Source organism: Ailuropoda melanoleuca, chromosome 16 (assembly GCF_002007445.2).
Source record: "Ailuropoda melanoleuca isolate Jingjing chromosome 16, ASM200744v2, whole genome shotgun sequence".
NCBI classification, from domain to species: domain Eukaryota; kingdom Metazoa; phylum Chordata; class Mammalia; order Carnivora; family Ursidae; genus Ailuropoda; species Ailuropoda melanoleuca.
The window spans coordinates 50,229,055-50,248,117 of record NC_048233.1 but is presented as its reverse complement, the minus strand read 5'-3'; the positions used below and the strand labels follow the sequence as shown (position 1 = coordinate 50,248,117).

Sequence of the window (19,063 nt, the reverse complement as noted above, 5' to 3'; positions counted from 1 at the left end):
CCAATTATGGAGATGGATGGGAGGCTGAGGGGATGGGGAAGTGGGAAACAGATGTGGTGAAATAATTAAGAGTTGCTTGGTTTTTTAAGATTTTATTTATTTATTTCCAGAGAGAGAGTACAAGCACAGGGAGCGGCAGGCAGAGGGAGAAGCAGGCTCTCCTCCGAGCAAGGAGCCCATCCTGGGACTCGATCCCAGGATGGTGGGATCATGACATGAGCCGAAGGCAAACGCTCAACCGGCTGAGCCACCCTGGTGTTCCATAATTGAGTTTTTAATCTGTGCTTAATTTTGAGTTGTCCATCCAACATCCAAATGGAGATACCAAGTACATGGTTACACAAGTCTAGGCTTCAGGGGAGAAGTCAGGGACTGGAGATATAAATTTGAGAATCATTGGCCTAGGAATGGTATTTAAAACCATGAGACTTGATGAGATCACATAGTTAGACAGTATAAACAAAGAAAAAAGAGTTGAAGATTAAGTCTTGGTGCACTCCAACTTTTGGAAGTCTGATAGAAAGGAAGGAGCTAATAAGAGACTGAGATGCAGGCAGGAAAGGCTGAAGGAAAACAAAGTGGACTTGGCATCATGAAAGCCTAAAGAGCAAAAAGTGTTTCTAGGAAGGCGTGATCACTAATGTCAAAAACCACTGAGTGGAAGGATGAAGACAGAGTTGATCTGACTTCGGAAAGATGTGGGTCAACAGTGACTTGATAGCAGACATTTCAGAATATGGAGGGGATGAAAGCCCAGTGGGATAAGAAAGCCAGCAAGTATAGACAGTTCTTCTGAGTTTTGTTATAGTCGGAAACAAAGAAATCAGGCAGAAGCTGGAGGGGGTATAAGGTCAAGGGAAGTTACACACGCAGGGAGTTAAGTGGGAGAGAGACTGGGTAGGGAAACTATGAAAAGGGAAAACATTTAAACTTTGATTTCTGCCCTCAGGGAGTTTATGATCTTGTCTGGGAGAAGTTGAGGATGGTAGTGGTAAAAAGTTTAGGCTTTGGACTAAATAAAACAGGATCTGTAATGCTGAACACAATGCCTAACAGTAAGACCTCAATAGATGGAAGGAAGCTATAATTATAAAACAATTTGAAAACACTCTGAGATAGGAGGTAATTGAGGGCTAAATTGAGTAAGTAATTAGATGTTAGGATTTCAGAAGACAAGGAGATTACTGTCAGCTCAGTGACCATAATTAAAAATCAGGACCCATCATATGGGACAATGGGTTAAAAAAATCTGTTAATATATCCATGTGAAAAAATTTACAAAGCTCAACAGATTTTAAAAATCTTTCAGCCACCGACTTAAATAGTTGCCGTTATTGGAAATATTTAAATTCCATGTAGTCCCAAATATCCTGAGCTATTTTGAGTCCTTTGTAGCAGTCCTCATGCTTTCACCTCTGTCTGAAGCATTATTTCCTACCCTTACCTAATTAATGCCTTACTCAGTCTTCAGAGCTACTTCCTCTTCTCCAGTGGGGCCGGGCGCTCCTCTGTTGGCACCAGTGTGAAATTTCACCATAACTTTTACCACAGTGTATTGACATTTTCTATTTGTGTACCTTTTGTGTTTTTTCTTTTCTGCTTCTGGGTTTACTAGACCATAGGCTTTTCAAGGGCAGGATCATACTGTATTCATCTTTGTTTCCCTTGTACCCAGCCTGGCTTCTGGCTGATCACAATTAACATTTATTGAACCCAACTGAATCTAATATTAGGATTATGCTAGAAAATCCTGGACTAGAAAATCCTTGAAGGACTGATAACTTAAAACACCCACCACAACCTTAAAACAGGTTTATAATGTAAGAACTAATCACAACCCCATCCTTCATCATACCCTCTGAATCTGCACAACTCCACATACTTCCAAATCAACCACCTTTTCTTTTGTCACTCAGTTTCTAATAAAAATTATTAGCATCCATTTTCATGCCCAAATTACTAAGCTCTTATATTTTTCTCTTTTTTAATTTGAAAGTAATACATGCTCATGGTAACAAAATCAACCTGTACAAAAGGAGTCTATAGAAAAAAGGAAGGCTCCCTCCTGCATGCTGACTTCCAGCCTCTCAGGAGTTCTTCACAGACACAGACACACTATCAATTTCTTGGGTATCCTTCCCAAGGTAGGTGTGTTACAACACACTCTAGTTTTTCTACATAAATACTAGCATTTCACAAATAATGTGGCAACTTGGCTTTTTCCTTTAACAGAATATTGAAGATTATTCCACATTGGAATTTTTTTTCTTATCAGTCCATCTTTTCAACAGCTACATAGCATTCCATTTCCCATTTTATGACATACCATAACCTATTTAACCCATTCCCTATTGTTGGAAATTTAGGTTGCTTTTACTCTTTTCCTACTCTATAATTATTATGGGTTGAATTGTATTACCCCCAAAGTTCAAATGTTGAAGTCCTAACCCTTAATATCTCAGAATGTGACCTTATTTGGAGATAGGTTCCTTATAATCAAGTTAAAATGAGGTCATTTAGGGTGGGCCCTAATACAATCTGACTGGTATCCTTATAAGAAGGGTAAGGTTGGACAGAGACATTTAAGAGGGAAGATGATAAGAAGACACAGGGAGACAATAGCCTTCTGTAAGCCAAGGAAAGAGGCCCAGAACAGATACTTTCCTTATGGCTGTCAGAATGAACCAACCTTGCCAACACATTGATTTCAGACTTCTAGCCTCCAGGACTGTGAGACAATAAATTTGTTTAAGCCGCTCAGTTTGTGGTACTTTGTTATGGCAGCCCTAGCAAACTAATATGATAATGCTTCAGTGAATATCCTTGTATATATCTTTTTTTTTTCACAAAGATGCAAGTATACTGGTAGAAGTCATAGAAGTAAATTTATAGAAAGATACATCTGTATCTTTCACATAGCCTTTTCTTTGCCTAGAATGCCCTTCCTCCTGAGATGCTCCTGAAAAAATCCAATATAACCACTTCAAGTGCTACCTCTTCTGTGAAACCTGCTATGGTGGCCAGCTTCTAGGATGGCTCCCAGTGATCCCCCACCTCCTAGGATGCAAGTCTTCATGTATGCCTTGCCTTTGTGCATTCCCCTCCTCTTGAACATGGACTGGACTTACTGACTCTCTGCTAATGAATAGAGTATGGCAGAAGTGATGGGACTTCACTTCTGAGATTAGGTTACAGAGACTGTAGCTTCTGTTCAGGGATGCTTTCTCTCACACACTGTTGCTCTCTCCTGGTCATTTATGTTGGGGGAAACCAGCTGCCATGTTGTGAGGCAGCCCTGTGGAGAGACCCATGTTTCAAGAGATCAAGACCTTCTAACAACCCCATGGGTGAAAATGAAAGTGGATCTCTCTTCATTCAAGTTTTTAGGTGAGACCGGCAACAGAGAGCTTGACTGTAACCTCATGAGAAACTTTAAAGCAGAACTGTTCATCTAAGCCACACCTGGATTCCTGACCAAAGGAACTGTGAGATAGTTAATTTTTGTTGCTTTAAGCTACTGAGTTTTGGGGTAATTTGATACGCAGCAATAGATAACTAATTACCTTCCATCCTCCCCTCTTTTTCCCCAAGCTTCCAAAGTTACTTAAACATATCTCTAGTAATGCTCACTACATCATACTTTTTTCTAAATCTCTCTCCTCTACTTGACTGTCTCCAAGGACAAAAGCCCTGGCTCAGCTTTATATTTACTGTGCATTACGCAAAGTTCAAGCCACCATCATCACTTCCTTAGATTGTTGCAATAACCCCCAAACTGGGCTGCCTAAATCCTCTGTAGCCTCGCTCCGATACATGCTCTATGCTCTATCCAGCCGTAAGAAATCTTTTTGAAAATGCAACTTGGATCATTTGAGAGCTGAAACTCCTTCTTCTCGTTCTTAGGATAAAGACCTAAATTCTTAATATAACCTCCCAGGCCCAGCATGATCCACTTGCCTCACCACCAAATCTAAAGCCACTTCCCTCTTTTTCCCAGTACAACAGCAACACTAGCTTCCCAGTTCCTCAGTTGAACTATGCTCCCTCCTCCCTCAATGTCTTTGCACACACTGTCCCTCTGCCTGGGATGCTTTCTACTTCATTCTCACTCAATTTCTACTCATCCCTTAGATCTCAGCTCAACGCCACTTCCTCAGGGAAGGCCTTTCTGCCTTCCATTCTAAAACAAAGAGCCCTGTAGTTTTCCTTCATACCACTTACCACAATTTAGATAAATGACTGATTAATTAGGTGTTTAATGTTTGTCTCCCCTGTTGAACTTGGACTCTAAGCTCTGTGAGAGCAGGGACACTCGTCTTGCTCACTACTATATCCCCAGCACAGACAATAGTGTCTGATATATTGAAAACAGGGGCTCAATACTTTTATTTTGCTGAATGAATTACAAGGCAAACATTTCCTATTCCTCTACAAACTTCATATCCTTTCTTTATCTACACATTTAATGTGTGTGTGTGTGTGGTGTTTAAATTCTAGTTAGTTGACAATACAGTTCAATATTGGTTTCAGGTGTAGAGTTCAGTGGTTCATCACTTACATAGAACACCCAGCGTTCATCATAACAAGTGCCCTCCTTAATACCCATCCCCCATCTAGCCCATCCCTCACCCACCTCCTTCCATCAACCCTGTTTGTTCTCTATCATTAAGAGTCTCTCATGAATTGTGTCTTTTTCCCCCATCCTGTATGTTCATCCGTTCTGTTTTTTAAATTCCACCTATGAGAGAAATCATATGGTATTTCTCTTTCTCTGATTTATCTCACTTAGCATTATACACTCTAGCTCCATCCACGTCATTGCAAATGGCAAGATTTGTCTTTCTGTTGGCTGAGTAGTATTCCATTGTATATTTATATACCACATCTTCTTTATCCATTCATCAGTTGATGGACATCTGGGCGCTTTCTATAGTTCGGCTATTACACATTTAACGTTCTTAATGTCATTTCTCTATGACGGTGTTATCTGCCTTAGGTGATCTCTAAGTAGAAACCACAGGTTTTAAGTTGTGTGGTATAGGACCCAGCAGGGTTGGGGATTCAACATTGGGAAAGGAAAGTGAAGAACTGGCTTACCGATAAATGGCCTTTAGCTGCTATTTTATTGCTGTTAAAATCTCCATGGCCTTTTGGGGGCAGAGTGAAGATAAAAGAGCATGGGCCTTACAGTTAGACTGCGTTTGGAATCCAGTAGTACCATTTAGTATCTGTGCGACTATAGGCAAATTCCTTATCCTCTCTGTTCTTCAAATTTCTCAGCTACGAAATGAGGCTATAATAATGGCACCACTGTTTAAGGTTGTTAGAGGAGCTCAATGACTTGTAACTAAGAAGAGGGCCTGACCTTAGCAAATGCTCAGTAAATATCAGCCACTCTTTTTTTTTTTTTTTATACCTGTAGTAAGACAAGGTTGCCCATCTCATTTGGTTCTAGAAGACGTTTGGGAATATTTGCGGTGCTGTTAAGTTCTCTGTGGGAGGTCGGGATTGGAACACTTAAAAATATAATGCCTCCTCCTCAATTCTTTTCTCTACTTTCAAATCTTAATATTGAAGCTAGTAGGAGAGAGAGAAATGGCTGCCAGCTATGTTCTCTTCGGTTCCAAATGACAGCAGCACCAGTCTGTCCTAAAATTGTTTCTACTGCTGACACATCCATCTTCATACACTCGTTGCCAGAGAGATGAGCAGCTAAGGGATGACTACTAGGTCAGATTCTTGACACCTGGCAATTTGTGAATGCTGGTTTTTTGGAATCTGGAGAAACATCAAACTCTCTTTCTCTTCTTATTGGGACCTTTCTGGTCCATCAGAGGCTACTAAGTATTGGCCATTTGAGAGGCATAATAAATTCACTCATCAAGGGCCTTGTGCTGCTGGGACCCAGAGAAAATATTTCTCATAAGAAAAAAATATAAGAAAGATAAAAAAAAAAAAAGTCAAACAGTTCATCTTCCCAAAAGACACAGTGTTCTCTCGAGGCCTCTTCCTTCTTTTCTGAAGGCACACTCAGTTCTGGAGCAGAAGCTAGGAAACCAGCTGAGATAAATCGTTTTCCCCTCCCCTTTTAATCTTGTGAAAGAGCTGCCAATTCTAGAAATTCCTCCTTTGATGAGAAGATAAAGCAGAACAATGTTGTGGAACTAAACAGATTCCTAGGGGACATTCTTCTAGGGTGTGTAAAGTCCGCCTGGAAGGGGGGGGGGGGGAGGGAGGAAGAGATGGAAACCTAGGAGTAGGAAGGGTGGGTGAGCAAGAGCTGGTAGCCACATCCTCAAGGAATACAGTTGCTTCTGGGCTTCTCCATAGAGTAGCAACTCCGTCCAGTCTCATTTCCTGGGAGGTGTAGGTATGTTTATTAGAGTGATTAGAGGGTTTCATCCATTTCACATCCACCCTACCAAAAAAAATAAATAAATAAAGAGAGGGAGAGAAAGTGAGAGAGAGAGAGAAAAGATTTCTTTCCTATTATGTGTTGGAGGGAAGTTTCTACTTACAGCCTTCTCACAATTAAAAAAAATGTGTTTTTGTTGTGGTTGTTTTTTACTGAGAACTGCAGCCCAAATCAGTCTACCACATTAGATTGTAAGCCTGTGGAAGGAGGGTATCCCCTTCTCTTACTGTTTAAGGGACAATCTGTTGTAAAATGCTACAAATTGTAGTCAGAACTGAATTTGAATCCTGCTCCCAGCTTCATTATCTATAAATGGGGATAATTTTCCTATCTGCTTGACATGGTTATGTAATTTTAAAATCGGACATGTAAGGCCTAAACTTTACAAGCGTAATCTCATTCAATTATCATGAGGCAGGCATTATTTGGAGATTGCATGCAAAGATACTTGGAAATGTGGAGAAGAGCCGTCTAGCTGTGAGTTATCAGTGAGCTATCTTCCTCACCTGGCTGAGGAGGATTAAATGAGACACCGGCGTGAAAGAGCTTTACGCAATCCACGTGATGGGCTGCTAATTACACGCCCCACAGCACCTGATCCACCGTGAGCAGTCGGTAAATGCTGCTTGGAGTGCACGATTTTATATCTTGCCTGTTCCTTTCAGTTTTCCAGTCACAAACTAACCTCGCCGCGGCGTGGGGCCAAAACCACGAATTTGGGAAACACAGCCAGGCTGGAGGAGACTGCCGAGTCCCTGGAGAGGGCACGAGAACAACAGAGTACTTCGGTGGTTGGCGGACGCCGGGCCGGAGAAGAGGCCGGCTGGGGTCCCCGAAGGTACACCCCCAGCCCCTGGTCCGGTGCTACAGAGACGTCCTGAGCCAACTCGGCATTTCCCAGGGGAAGCGGCAACCACGCCCCCACTACCCGAGCTCTAGCCTCGCGGGACGCGCCCAAGCCCCGCCCACTACCTCAGGTAGGCCGTCTGTACCAGCCAATCCGCTAGAAGCCTGGGCTCGGAAGGCTGTGCTTCCCTGGTCGGAAGTGACGTCCGGTGCTTGGCTGGCCGCAGAGTCCGCCGAGACTCTTGGCGGCGGCTGAGGCGGCCGGGAGGGAAATGGCTCGGACCGTGGCTGCTGCGGCGGCTCGGGTTGTGGTGGAGGCAGAGGCTCGGGCAGCGTGAGGTGAGGAGTGGTAGGTGCGGCGGGGGCGGATACCAGGGACCCTGCTGTCGAAGGGCAACGAGGGACTCCGGGGAGCCCAGGATGGGAGGGTCCCTTGCCGCGGCCCCCAGCCCGCGGGTGCCCGCCTTTGACCCCCCATCTAGTGCTTTTGGCGTTGCCCCAGTCCGACTCACCTCCCCCGGGCCTTGCTTCCACCCAGACCGTTTTTGACAGCCCCGCCTAAGATACTAGGGGCCCGCGCCCCCTTTAGGCCCCTCTTGGCGGGGGCTGGGAGGTGGTGTGCCTGGGAGTTAGTTTTGTCCCAAGGAGGAGGGGAGACCCCCCCACCCCCGTCCTTCAGTACGGGGCCGGAGTCACTGTGACCGGTCCTATTCTCTTGTTGTTAGATTCTGGCGAAGTGTGTTGCACTTCTCAGTTGTGTCCTCCGCTTCACCTCCTTGTCCCATCTCCAGCTTTTGGGATAATGATTTTTTTCTTCTCACTTCTCCCCGTTTGCCTTTTTGCCGCGAATCCACTTGCCTCGGGAAAACAGTATTATTTAAGTGTGTGTTTAGCGCATCATCTTTCCGGGAGTGCGGTCAGATTAAAAATATTTGCTTAACTCTTCCTGAGTGACGGAGGAACAATACATAATTGAAGAAAAAAATCACATACTTATTTTCCTTACTAAATGGTTTGGCTTTAAAAAGGAGATTCTCTAACTATGGAAATTTTTTCGGGGGGAGCCAGGATTAAGGAGGGAAATGAGGGGAAAAATAAGTGAGCAGGAAAGTCTGGGGATAAAGAACGTAGAAGAGAGCCTGTGGTGTGTTTCTTCCCTTCTGTTAATTAGCCTGATAGAAGTTGGGGTTGTAATTATAGTTTTATTTTGAACAGTGGGTGTTGAATTGAGAGTAAGGAAGGAGGTCTTCGTCTTTGAACGAGATTACCTATTAAAGAGGTACTCTAAAATCTGTTCAGGTGGGTGTCGGAAAAGCTGTGCTGGGAAAATTGTTTAATATATTGGAGTATCAAAGCCACAGCTTAGAAGAGATGTAGAAAAAGGAAAGCTATTAGAAGAGCTGTGAAGACAGAATATAAAGGGGAAGTCTGGAGGTCCGGGAACACTGATTCCAGAAGAGACTTTGTACCTTTGCCTCCTTGGCTTGTGATTAAGTCCCCACAGGAGATTCCTTTTAGCATTGTGCCATACTTGGTGTTAGTGCTCTTGTTCACCGTGGCAAATCAGACCTAGTTGAGGTCTATGCAGTTGAAGATAATCGCTAGTTTAATAGTAAGACCGTTTTTGAGTACTGAAAAGCATTATGACTGAGAATAGATATTACTGTTTAACTCAAACTTAATTCAAAAGTGACTTTAGATAGCTACCAAGCATATATATATATATTGAGATACTTCTACAAGTAATTTTACCTGAATATTCTGAAGCATTTCTTTTCTTATGAAAATCTGTTTTGTGTGCATGTTGCTTGCAATTTTTCATGGCAAGCAATGTATTTTAATGTTTTCATCCATAGGTTTCACAACTTTTTCTGTTTCATGGAACATAAAAGTTGATGTGCTTGTATTTAGGAGTTAGAAACTAACTTTAAGTAATTAGCTGTGTATTAAGCATCTGATTCTTTGTTTCTCCCTTCTGTCATGAATGGTTCTAAAATTTTCTGTTGAAGATTGTTGCATCAGTTCCATGTCCAGGAATCTTTCTTTAATATAGCACAATGTTTTTGCACTTGTAAGCACATTCAATAAGTGAACTTAACATCTAACGAGGGTGTTGAATTTCCCAAGAGTTCAGAGTTCTTATCAGAGCATCAGACCAAACTTTTCATAGCAGCAGTGCAAAGCACTTTTTTTTAATGCTTTTGTTACTTACTTTGATAATAAAAATTATCCATTTTATTATATTTTCCATGTTTCAAGAATAAATTAAGGCAGGTAAATGATAAAAGTGAATGTTTTAGGACTCTGCATTTACATAGTACATGATTTGATTTGTTGTACTTGAGTACGGCTAAAAATTAACCCTCTGAAAGATTTTGTTTGCAGAGGGCCTGCAAGGATGCCTGGCACTGCAGTGGTTTGAGGGATAGAAAAAATGATACACACAGATTATGACAGTATGGTTATAAGGGCAGCGGTAAATCCATAGTACTAAAAAGAATGTGATCACATGGGCTAGAGAAGGGGAATGAGTGCATATAAGGAAGATGATGCTCAAATTGAGTCTTAAAGGATGAATTTCTTCTGTTAATGAGGGTGGGATAGGGTGATCAGGTTCTGGGGTGCCTAGGTGGCTCAGTTGGTTAAGGTTAAGCGTCTGCCTTTGGCACAGGTCATGATCCCAGGATCAAACCCTATGGCCTCCCTGCTCAGCAGGAAAGCTGCTGCTTCCTCTCCCTCTGCCCCTCCCCTCCACTTGCGCTGTCTCTCTCTCTCAATAAATAAAATCTTAAAAAAAAAAAAAAAGTGATCAGGTTCCAGACCTTGCTGTGACATTACCAAGCAGTAAGATATATTAAGCAAGCTGCTTACTCTGGTACCCATTTTTTAATTTAGGAGTTTATATCTAAGTTAATGCTGTCCAGTAGAAATACTAAATGAGAGCCACATATGTAAGATATTTTACCTTTGTTTTGTTTTTGTTTTTGGTACATCTTTGAAATCTGGTGTCTATCTTACACTTTAAACACATCTCACTTTGGACTGGGCACGTTTCAAGCACTCAATAGCTGCTTGTAGTTAGTAGCTACCATATTGAACAATGCAGATACATAGTATGGAAACTCTGCTTTTCTATCTTGGATTCCTGCTTGAAAAGCAAAAGCAACTCCTATAAGAAATGTATTACCAGTAATTTATAATTTATCATTTTGATGGTATTCATACATGAATCTTTTTTTATTGGGATTATGGTTATACTTGGGAATGATATTGCTGTAGGATATCTTTCAGGTTGTTCATAGGCTTAAAGTGAGACTAGAAGAAAATTTGTTTTCCCTGTTCCCTGCTGGAGTCACAGTTTTGATATTTTGTGCATTTATGTATATGTCGTATCCTTCGTTTTGTCTGCAATCCATTATTTACAACTGATGGATTCAAAACACAATGGGAGAGTGCACATTGACGTTGTAGGCAGCTGAAAAGGAGATTTGTGCAATTTTAAACTATTTTTTGGGTTTCTTAAGATTTTTAATGTAGCTATTTGGGTACAAAAGCAAGTGGGATTTTTTATTTTTATTTTATTTCTTTAAAGATTTTGTCAGATCACACGTGTGCAAGTGCGTGAGCACAAGCAGGGGGAGTGGCAGACAGAGGGAGAAGCAGGCTCCCCATGCAGGACAACATCCCAGGACCCTAGGATCATGACCTGAGCTGAAGGCAGATGCTTACCCAGTGAGCCACCCAGGCATCCTGAGAGTGGGATTTAAAAAAAAAATAAGCTTACCGTCCTCACTTACAGATGATGAATTTTAGGCTCTCAGGAAGATTAAGCAGCTGAATCATGATTACAGTTAGTGAACGGCAGAACTGGGTTTTGAACCCCAGTATGTTGGGGTCAAGCCCCTTGTTTTGCTTCCCTGTGCCACGCTGGCTGACTGTGTATGGGATTTTTAAACACTCTTGATTTTAATAGATTTGAAAGCAATTATTATTGGCTTAGCAGCTATTTCTCTCTCTTTTTTTTTAATCTTTACACTCAATGGGGAGATCAAGACCTGCATGCTGTACCCACTGTGCCAGCCAGACGACCCTTGAGTAAAGAGTTTATTTATTTATTTATTTATTTATTTATTTTAAAGATTGTATTTATTTGACAGAGAGAGAGAAGGAGAGCACAAGCAGGGGGAGCAGCAGGCAGAGGGAGAACCGAGCTCCCTGCTCAGAGGGAGAAGCAGACTCCCCACTGAACAGGGAGCCCAATGTGGGGCTTGACATAGCGCTGGGATCATGACCTGAGCCAAAGGCATACACTTAACGACTGAGCCACCCAGGCGCCCCAAAGAGTTTAGATCTTAAACTGTTACTGTAGGAAGAAGGTGATGAGGTTTCAGGGACAGAGTTCTTTCAATGCACAGGGAATAACTTGGGGAAAAACTTAGATAAGAGAAAATAAAATACAGGTTTAAGGAAGGATTTGTGAATTCTGTTGGAAAAAAATAAGGACAGGGCAGAGGTGAAGTAAGAGATAAGAATCAGACCTCTGCAATAAAGAACTTGGAGGCCAGTGGTCAGAACTTTTACATTGGTGATTCAGGAAATCTTAGCATAGGCTGTGAACTTGTGGCTTGAGTAGCATGGAAAACATGGTTAAGAGAACTGAAGGAGAAGTTGGTGACTCTAAACAAGCAGCCAAGTAATTGTTAGTTCCTGTTGTGAAATGAGTAGGGGTTTGGTAAGGAATTTGACTGTGAGAAGAGAAAGGAATAGGCAGTGTTAAGAATATTGGTTAAAAAAAATTTGCAGTATGGGAAATCATAATTGAAATAGGCTAGTTAAAAAAATATTTTCCTATAAAAACAGAAATTGGTAGTTTATCTTCAAGAAAGTATCAGTGGAGGCAGGGAGACATCAAGTATTAAAGTTCTGTTATGGGGTCTGGCTAAGTTGGCAGAGCGTGTGACTCTTGATTTTGAGGTTGTGAGTTTGAGCCCCATTTTGGGTGTGGAGCCTACTTAAAAAACTAACAAAGTTCTGTGGAATGAAAGGGAAAAGCAAAGACAAAAGCCTCTTTCGAGATAAAAGGGTAGGGAAAATGAGAGGAGACAATAGAGGGAAATCAATGCAGGTACTTTGCCATCTGGTGAGGTGGGAAAAGAATGTGGATGTTGGAGTGATATACACAGAAAAAACACCTGTCTAATTAGGAAACCGGAAAACATTTTTTCAGATGTTTTATTTGCAGTTTAGGGAATTATGCGAAGCATGTATTTTACCCAAGATAAGCTCTGGAAGAGACCCAGTTATATTTATAAACAAAACCATAGTGCTGTGAGTATCCATAACCAAGTTGATTTATTAAGTCCCTTTATATGTGTTCATAACATAATTTATTACTGTTCTGACCTCTCTTTTTAGTTTAGTATACATATCTTTTAGACTACATATCTTTTAGACTACAGTGCTGAGTTGGGAAAAGGTGGTCTTTGGCTCCAGGGAATGTAATAGCCTGGATCTCATAATGACATCTGTCAGACTGGAATTCTGCCTGTATTGAAATGTATGACATGACCCTATATCTATTTAGAGTTTTTTTTAAAAATCAGATTTATTGAGATACAATTTACTTATAGTAAAATTCATTTGTTTTAGGTATCAGCTGTAGAAGTTGAAGAGATTGTGACAGCTTTTATTGCCACCACCACAATTATGATACAAAATATTTGTCACTCCAAAAAGTATCCTTATTCTCCTTTGTAATCAGTCTCTTTCACTTACCACTCCAGACAATTGATTTTTTTTTATTCCTATAGTTTTGCCTTCCCAGAATGTCCTGTAAATTGGCATCATACGTTATATTCATCTTTTTTTTTTTTTTTAAACAAATGGTCATCTGCAACTCAGGAAGTCATCCCTCCCCCAGTTTTTTTTTTAAGGTGTTTTTGTTTTGTTTTGTTTTGTTTTGTTAGTAATACACACTCAACATGGGGCTTGAACTCACACCCCCAAGATCAAGAATCACATGCTCTTCTGACTGAGCCAACCAGGCGCTCCAACCTTTGAGTCTGACTTCTTTCACTTGGCATAATGCTTTTGAGAGTCAGTAAAACACTACATTTTGTATATCCGTTTTTTGATGGACAGTTGGGCTGCTGCTACCTTTTAGCTATTGTGAGTACTGCTGTGAGCATTAGCGTACAGTTACTCTGTTTTAATTCTTTTGGGTGTATATATCTAGGAGTGGAATTGCTGGGTCATATGGAAATTCTATGTTTAATTTATTGAGGAGACACCAAAGTGTTTTCCAAAGTGGCTGTACCATCTTACATTGCCATCAACAAAGTATGAGGGTTTCAGTTTTTCCACATCCTTATCAACACTTATTTTCCATTTTTAAAGTTTTAGCCATTCGAGTAGATATGAAGTGGTATCTCATTGTGGTTTTGGTTTGCATTTCCTTAAAGAGTAATGATATTGAATATCTTCCCATGTGATTATTGGTGATAAGCTGCCTTTTTTTTTTTTAAGATTTATTTATTTGAGAGAGTGTGAAAGAGAGCACAAGCAGTGGGGAGGGGTAGAGGAGGAGGGAGAAGCACACTCCCCACTGAGCAGGGAGCACGAGATAGGGCTCCATCTCAGGACCCCAGGATCATGACCTGAGCCGAAGGCAGATGCTTAATTGACTGAGCTATCCAGGTGCCCCAGGATTTATTTATTTATTCTAGAGAGCGAGTGAGCATAAGTGGGAGGGGCAGAGGGAGAGAGAATCTCGAGTGGACTCCATGGTGAGCAGGGAGCCTAGTGTAGGGAGGGGTGGGGGTGGGGGGCAGGCATGCTCAACCTCATGACCCTGAGATCACAACTTGAGCTGAAACCAGTCAGACACTCAACTGACTGCACCACTCAGGCTCCCCGATAAGCTGCCTTTTTTTAGTGGTATGAATATACTGAAGGTTGTTCCAATAATTGGAAAGATGTAATACATATATGTATTATTAGATGTCTGTTGTAAACTAGTTATTATATATATTATTTTATTTAAGCCTGACAACACAGATATGATCTTTTACAGAGGAGGAAACTGAGACAAAGGGAGATTAAGTAGCTTGCTTGAGATTATACGGTTACTAAGAGGTCTGATATTTGAGCCTCAAGTCTTGCTACTACATCATTTTCTCTTCTTTGTTATCACTGTTCTGTAAAACTACCAATTTAATGCAGTTGGTGTCATTTGAAAGCAAGATTTTGTTAGCCATAGAAATGATGGAGCTTTGGGGGAAAATTCCAGAAATAATTCATGTCAGTTTTTCATTATTCCCTTTTTGGGGGTTCTCAGTTGTAACTCAGTTTTATGTTTTTCTTTCTTAAGCTATGTTGGAAATGGAGGCATATACCATAACATTTAGCACAAAAGCTTACTGTTATTTGTCATGTAGGAATTGGGGTAATGTCAGAGTATATTTAATGATTCACGTAAAATGAATGGACAATAAAGTAGTTCAGAGTTCAGTAATTATCTTCACAAAGCAGTACTACTGTTGGGATTTTCAGTTAGATTGAAAACTGCTTTGTCAGTAAAATGTCTTTTCAACAGCAATCTCTTAGTGTAACTGTATTCCCCCCTCCTTGTCCCCCTCCCAAAAAGTGATACATATGTGCAGATATAGAATGCATTCTTGGTGAATGCCCTGTTGTGAATCTTTATGTGTAGAATGTTGCTCCTAAGAGCTGAAGGTAGTATAATGACTATCAGGGAGAATCAAGCCCTTTATTAATTGCTTGTAGTACTTCGGCAAAGCATTATTATAAAGTGTGGTATGGAAGTTAAGGAATGTGGGAGCTGGCTAGGCTTATCCATCTTTAAACTTGTGAAGTTTAGGAAGGCTCTTGGCTTTTCCCGTGACTCACCTCTTATGTCCAGGTTATTTCCCGTGACTCACCTCTTATGTCCAGGTTATTACTCCAATTTCATCTTTTTCCTGACTATACCATTAAAAATAGTATCCCCTCCCCACAACTAAATCATTTTTTAACACGTCACTGTTTATCATGTCACTGCCTTTTTTTTTTTTCCTATCACACATAGTAATTGAATATACTAGTGTTTTTCCTCCTTGGAAATCTATTGTTTAATTATAGAAAGTTTTTATTGATAGATGTAAGAATTTTTTGAGAAATTTTTTTTTTTTTGCTAATTGAGTTTGGTGATTTTGCTTATTAATTTTTTGAAGGTTTTTTAATTATTTGATAGAAAGAGTGAGCATGAGAGGGGGAGGGCGAGAGGGGGCGAAGGAGAAGCAGACTCCCTGCTGAGCAGGGAACCCAATGTGGGGCTCAATCAGAGGACCTCGAGATCATGACCTGAGCTAAAGGCAGACGCTTAACCAACTGAGCCACCCAAGTGCCCCATTTATTATTAATTTTTATCAGAAAACATTCCAACCAAAAAAAAAAAAAGTTTCACTAAAAATCCAGAGTAAAATTAGGCTTAATTTTTAAAAATTTTGTTCAGTTAGCCAGCATATTAGACCATTTGAAATTGTCCCACAGGCATGCCAATTTATCTTTCTCCTTTTTTTCTGTCATAGTTTGTATGTTTCCTATTGATTTGTCTTCAAGTTTATCAGTCTTTTCTAATGCTGTTCAGTCCGTCTAATTCTTCATTTCTGATTTATTTTTCTAGTATTTCTGTTTGATTCTTTTTTCTGGTTTGTTTCATTCTGCTGAAACTGCCACCCCCCTCCTTCATTTTTTCTGCTTAGATCATTTAGTGCTTTCATCCTAATTAGTAATTTCATTCTAAGTTCCTGTTTGATAATTCCAACATTTGGGCCATTGCTGTATCTGCTTATTTTGACTGTTTCTTTGACCATGGGTCACATTTTCTTTCTTTTTAAGATTTTATTTATTTATTTGATTTATTTGACAGAGCACAAGCCGGGGGAGCCTCAGGCGGAGGGAGAGGGAGGAGCAGGCTCCCCGCTGATCAGAGAGCCCTATGTGGGGCTCATGACTTGAGCTGGAGGCAGACACTTAACCCACTGAGCCACCCAGGCGCCCTGGGTCACGTTTTCTTTGTCTCATAATCTTCAATAATATATTAGCACTTAAATGTACCTTATTCTGTCAGGCCACTAAACTGAGAAAGTCTGATGTATAAGTAAAATGGGTCTGTGCTTTGTTGCAACTTTAATTTGATTCAGTTCACTAGTGGGTTGAAGTACTTTGGGTGGCTGTGATGACTTTTCTTTAGAAGGATTTGGGATCTGAACACTGACTTGATTCTAGAGATTTGTTTTGCAGCCTAGCTGCTAGCTTTTTTTTTTTTTTTTTTTTCCTTTTTCTTTTTTTGGGTTGCTGGGAAGTCCCTTTGTTCTCTACTTTCTTTGTTCTGGGCTTTCTGTGTCTTCTGGGAGATCTTTGCCTTTTTGCCCTTAGCCCAGCCTCTGACTGGCACCTGTCTTTCATAAAGGCCTAGAATGCTTTGGAGGGCTTTTTTCTCAGCTCTCCTCACCCATCTCCAGCCGCTGGTAGCTAAAAGCTTGGAGTGCCTCCGGTGGATTTCTCCCCGCTCACTTGCCCAGCCCTCTGGAGGGTGACTACCTTATACTTCAGGGAGGCCCACATACTTCAAGGGAGATCTCTTTCAGCTATTCTGCCCTATCTCCAGCTTTCAGTGTGCTACCTATGCATTTAGTGAAGACCTGAGGGAAAGAGTTGGTGGATGGGTACAGACTTGTTCCATGCCTGGGGCTCTTTATAATTCTTAATCCAGGGCTTTAGACCCCTCAGATTTACCTCCACCACGTCTCAGAATTCTGATCCGTCATGGTAGCCTACTCCTGGCTGTTAAAAGTGTTTATCAAAAGTCTAATTTGTGTTTCCTCTTTCCTGTCTACCGTGCATTCTTCTGCTTTTCTGTACCAGGGGTGAGAATAACAATGGACCTGCCTCTCCTATGAGAAGTTTATCACTTTTGGGAATTTAACTCATTAGGGTTGTTTTTTGTTTTTTAAGATTTTATTTATCTATTTGAGAGAGCAAGAGCACAAGTAGAGGAGAGGGGCAGAGGGAGAGGGAGAAGCAGGATCCTCACTGAGCAGGGAGCCCGACACAGGGCTCAAACTTAGGACTCTGAGATCACGACCTGAGCCAAAGGCAGATGCTTAACCGACAGCCACCCAGGCGTCCCTTCGGTAGGGTTTTTAATGTGTGTCCTCTGTTTTCTGATGTCTCTTAAAAGTATTTTTTTAAGCTTATTTAGCTTGCTTTTCATTATTGAAGTAAGACAGTCTCTTGCTACTTTGTATATCCTAATAACAGGAAAATCCCTTTGTTACGTATTTATTACCTTTGTTTTAAAATAATAAAGCTTACAAATGATGAAGTATTTAAAACTCTACCAAACTTTAGCTAGTGAAAATCTGCTTTCCACCATTGGCTCCCCCCAGTCCTCCATTTTTAGTTATTGACCTAGTAGTTCCTTACCTTTATCATCTGTTTTCTAAAGTAAGATGTTTTCTCCTTTTCAAGACAGACCCTTCATCTATGCTTCTGATTCATATCCAGCTGTACCCAATATCTAAGCTAGTGTGAATCTCCAGTCTTATGTGTCTTTCAGTCTTTGTACTCTGAATTACTGTCTTCAATCTACTGTGTGTTGAAGGCCTTTTTAAACCATTTTAAACAGCCATTCCTGACACCTCTTAGTTCCCTTTACTGTCAATGAATTGAAAGAATAATATGCCTTTGCTACTTGTAATTCCTTACTTTTTCAGTTTTCTGCACTTCTCCAAATTGTTCTCTTTGAAAAATCACTACTGAGGGTCTGTGGGATGGGGAAATGAGGAGGGACTGCTAATGGTAAAGGGTTTCTTTTGGGGTGATGAGCATGTCGGTAGTGGTGATTGTTGCACAATTCTGAATATATGAAAACAACTGAATTGTATGCTTTAAATGGGTGAATTTTATGTTAATTATATGTTGATGTAACTATTATTAAAATAATCACAAAGAAGCTCTTAGATTTCGAGGTTTTTTTTCTTTTTCAACCCTTATCCCGTGTCACCTCTGTAGTTTCTGGCACAACTAACTATGTCCTTCTTAGGACACTGAATTCCCTTATTTCTCTGATACCAGTCTTCACATCTGTTATTTTCCTCTGACCTTTTGTTTCCTGCTTAGGTATTAGTGCCCCTTATGATTTCCTTCTTGTCTCTTTTTTTTTTTTCACTTCACTTTACCCTTTCTCCCAGAGCAATTGAAACTACTTTCATGACTTCAGGTCTTCAGTTTTATATGGGTAACACCTCAAGATTCATCTCTAGCAAAATTGCTCTGTTGAGCCCAAGGCCCATATCTCTACCAACAAGCAGACATGAACTATATTTTCCACAAGTACTTCAAAGTAGTCATGTGTTTTGGTCTGACTAGAAAGGACCATGTGGCTCTAAAGAACAATTCTGAGAGTAATACATGTAATTTTATTCCCTTAGAGAAAGAAATCAGTGGTTTTAATTTGGCACATTTAAGATGACTTCTAGGTACTTTAGATGAAAATGAATGCAACAAGAGTAGATTAAAAATCTGTGGTATCCAGGCACCTGGGTGGCTCAGTCGTTAAGCGGCTGCCTTCCGCTCAGGTCATGATCCCAGCGTTCTGGGTTCGAGCTACTCATCAGGCTCCCTGCTCAGCGGGAAGCTTGTTCTCCCTCTCCCACTCCCCCTGCTTATGTTCCCTCTCTCGCTGCCTCTCTCTCTGTCAAATAAATAAATAAATCTTAAAAAAAAATCAATGGTATC

General features: G+C 40.8%; 1 protein-coding gene across 4 annotated transcripts in view; it reads left to right on the top strand.

The window, feature by feature from the left end:
• The first annotated feature begins 7,467 nt into the window (after positions 1–7,467).
• The window catches only part of PIK3C2A (phosphatidylinositol-4-phosphate 3-kinase catalytic subunit type 2 alpha), a 97,407-nt gene continuing 85,811 nt past the window's right edge, over positions 7,468–19,063 (top strand). For 3 of the 4 annotated variants that reach the window (XM_034645836.1, XM_002925145.4, XM_034645837.1), the window contains exon 1: positions 7,468–7,600. The gene's annotated coding sequence lies outside the window, so the exon portion shown is untranslated. Of the gene's footprint in view, positions 7,611–19,063 lie in introns of all 4 variants that reach the window. The other variant, XM_034645835.1, reaches the window with a different exon arrangement.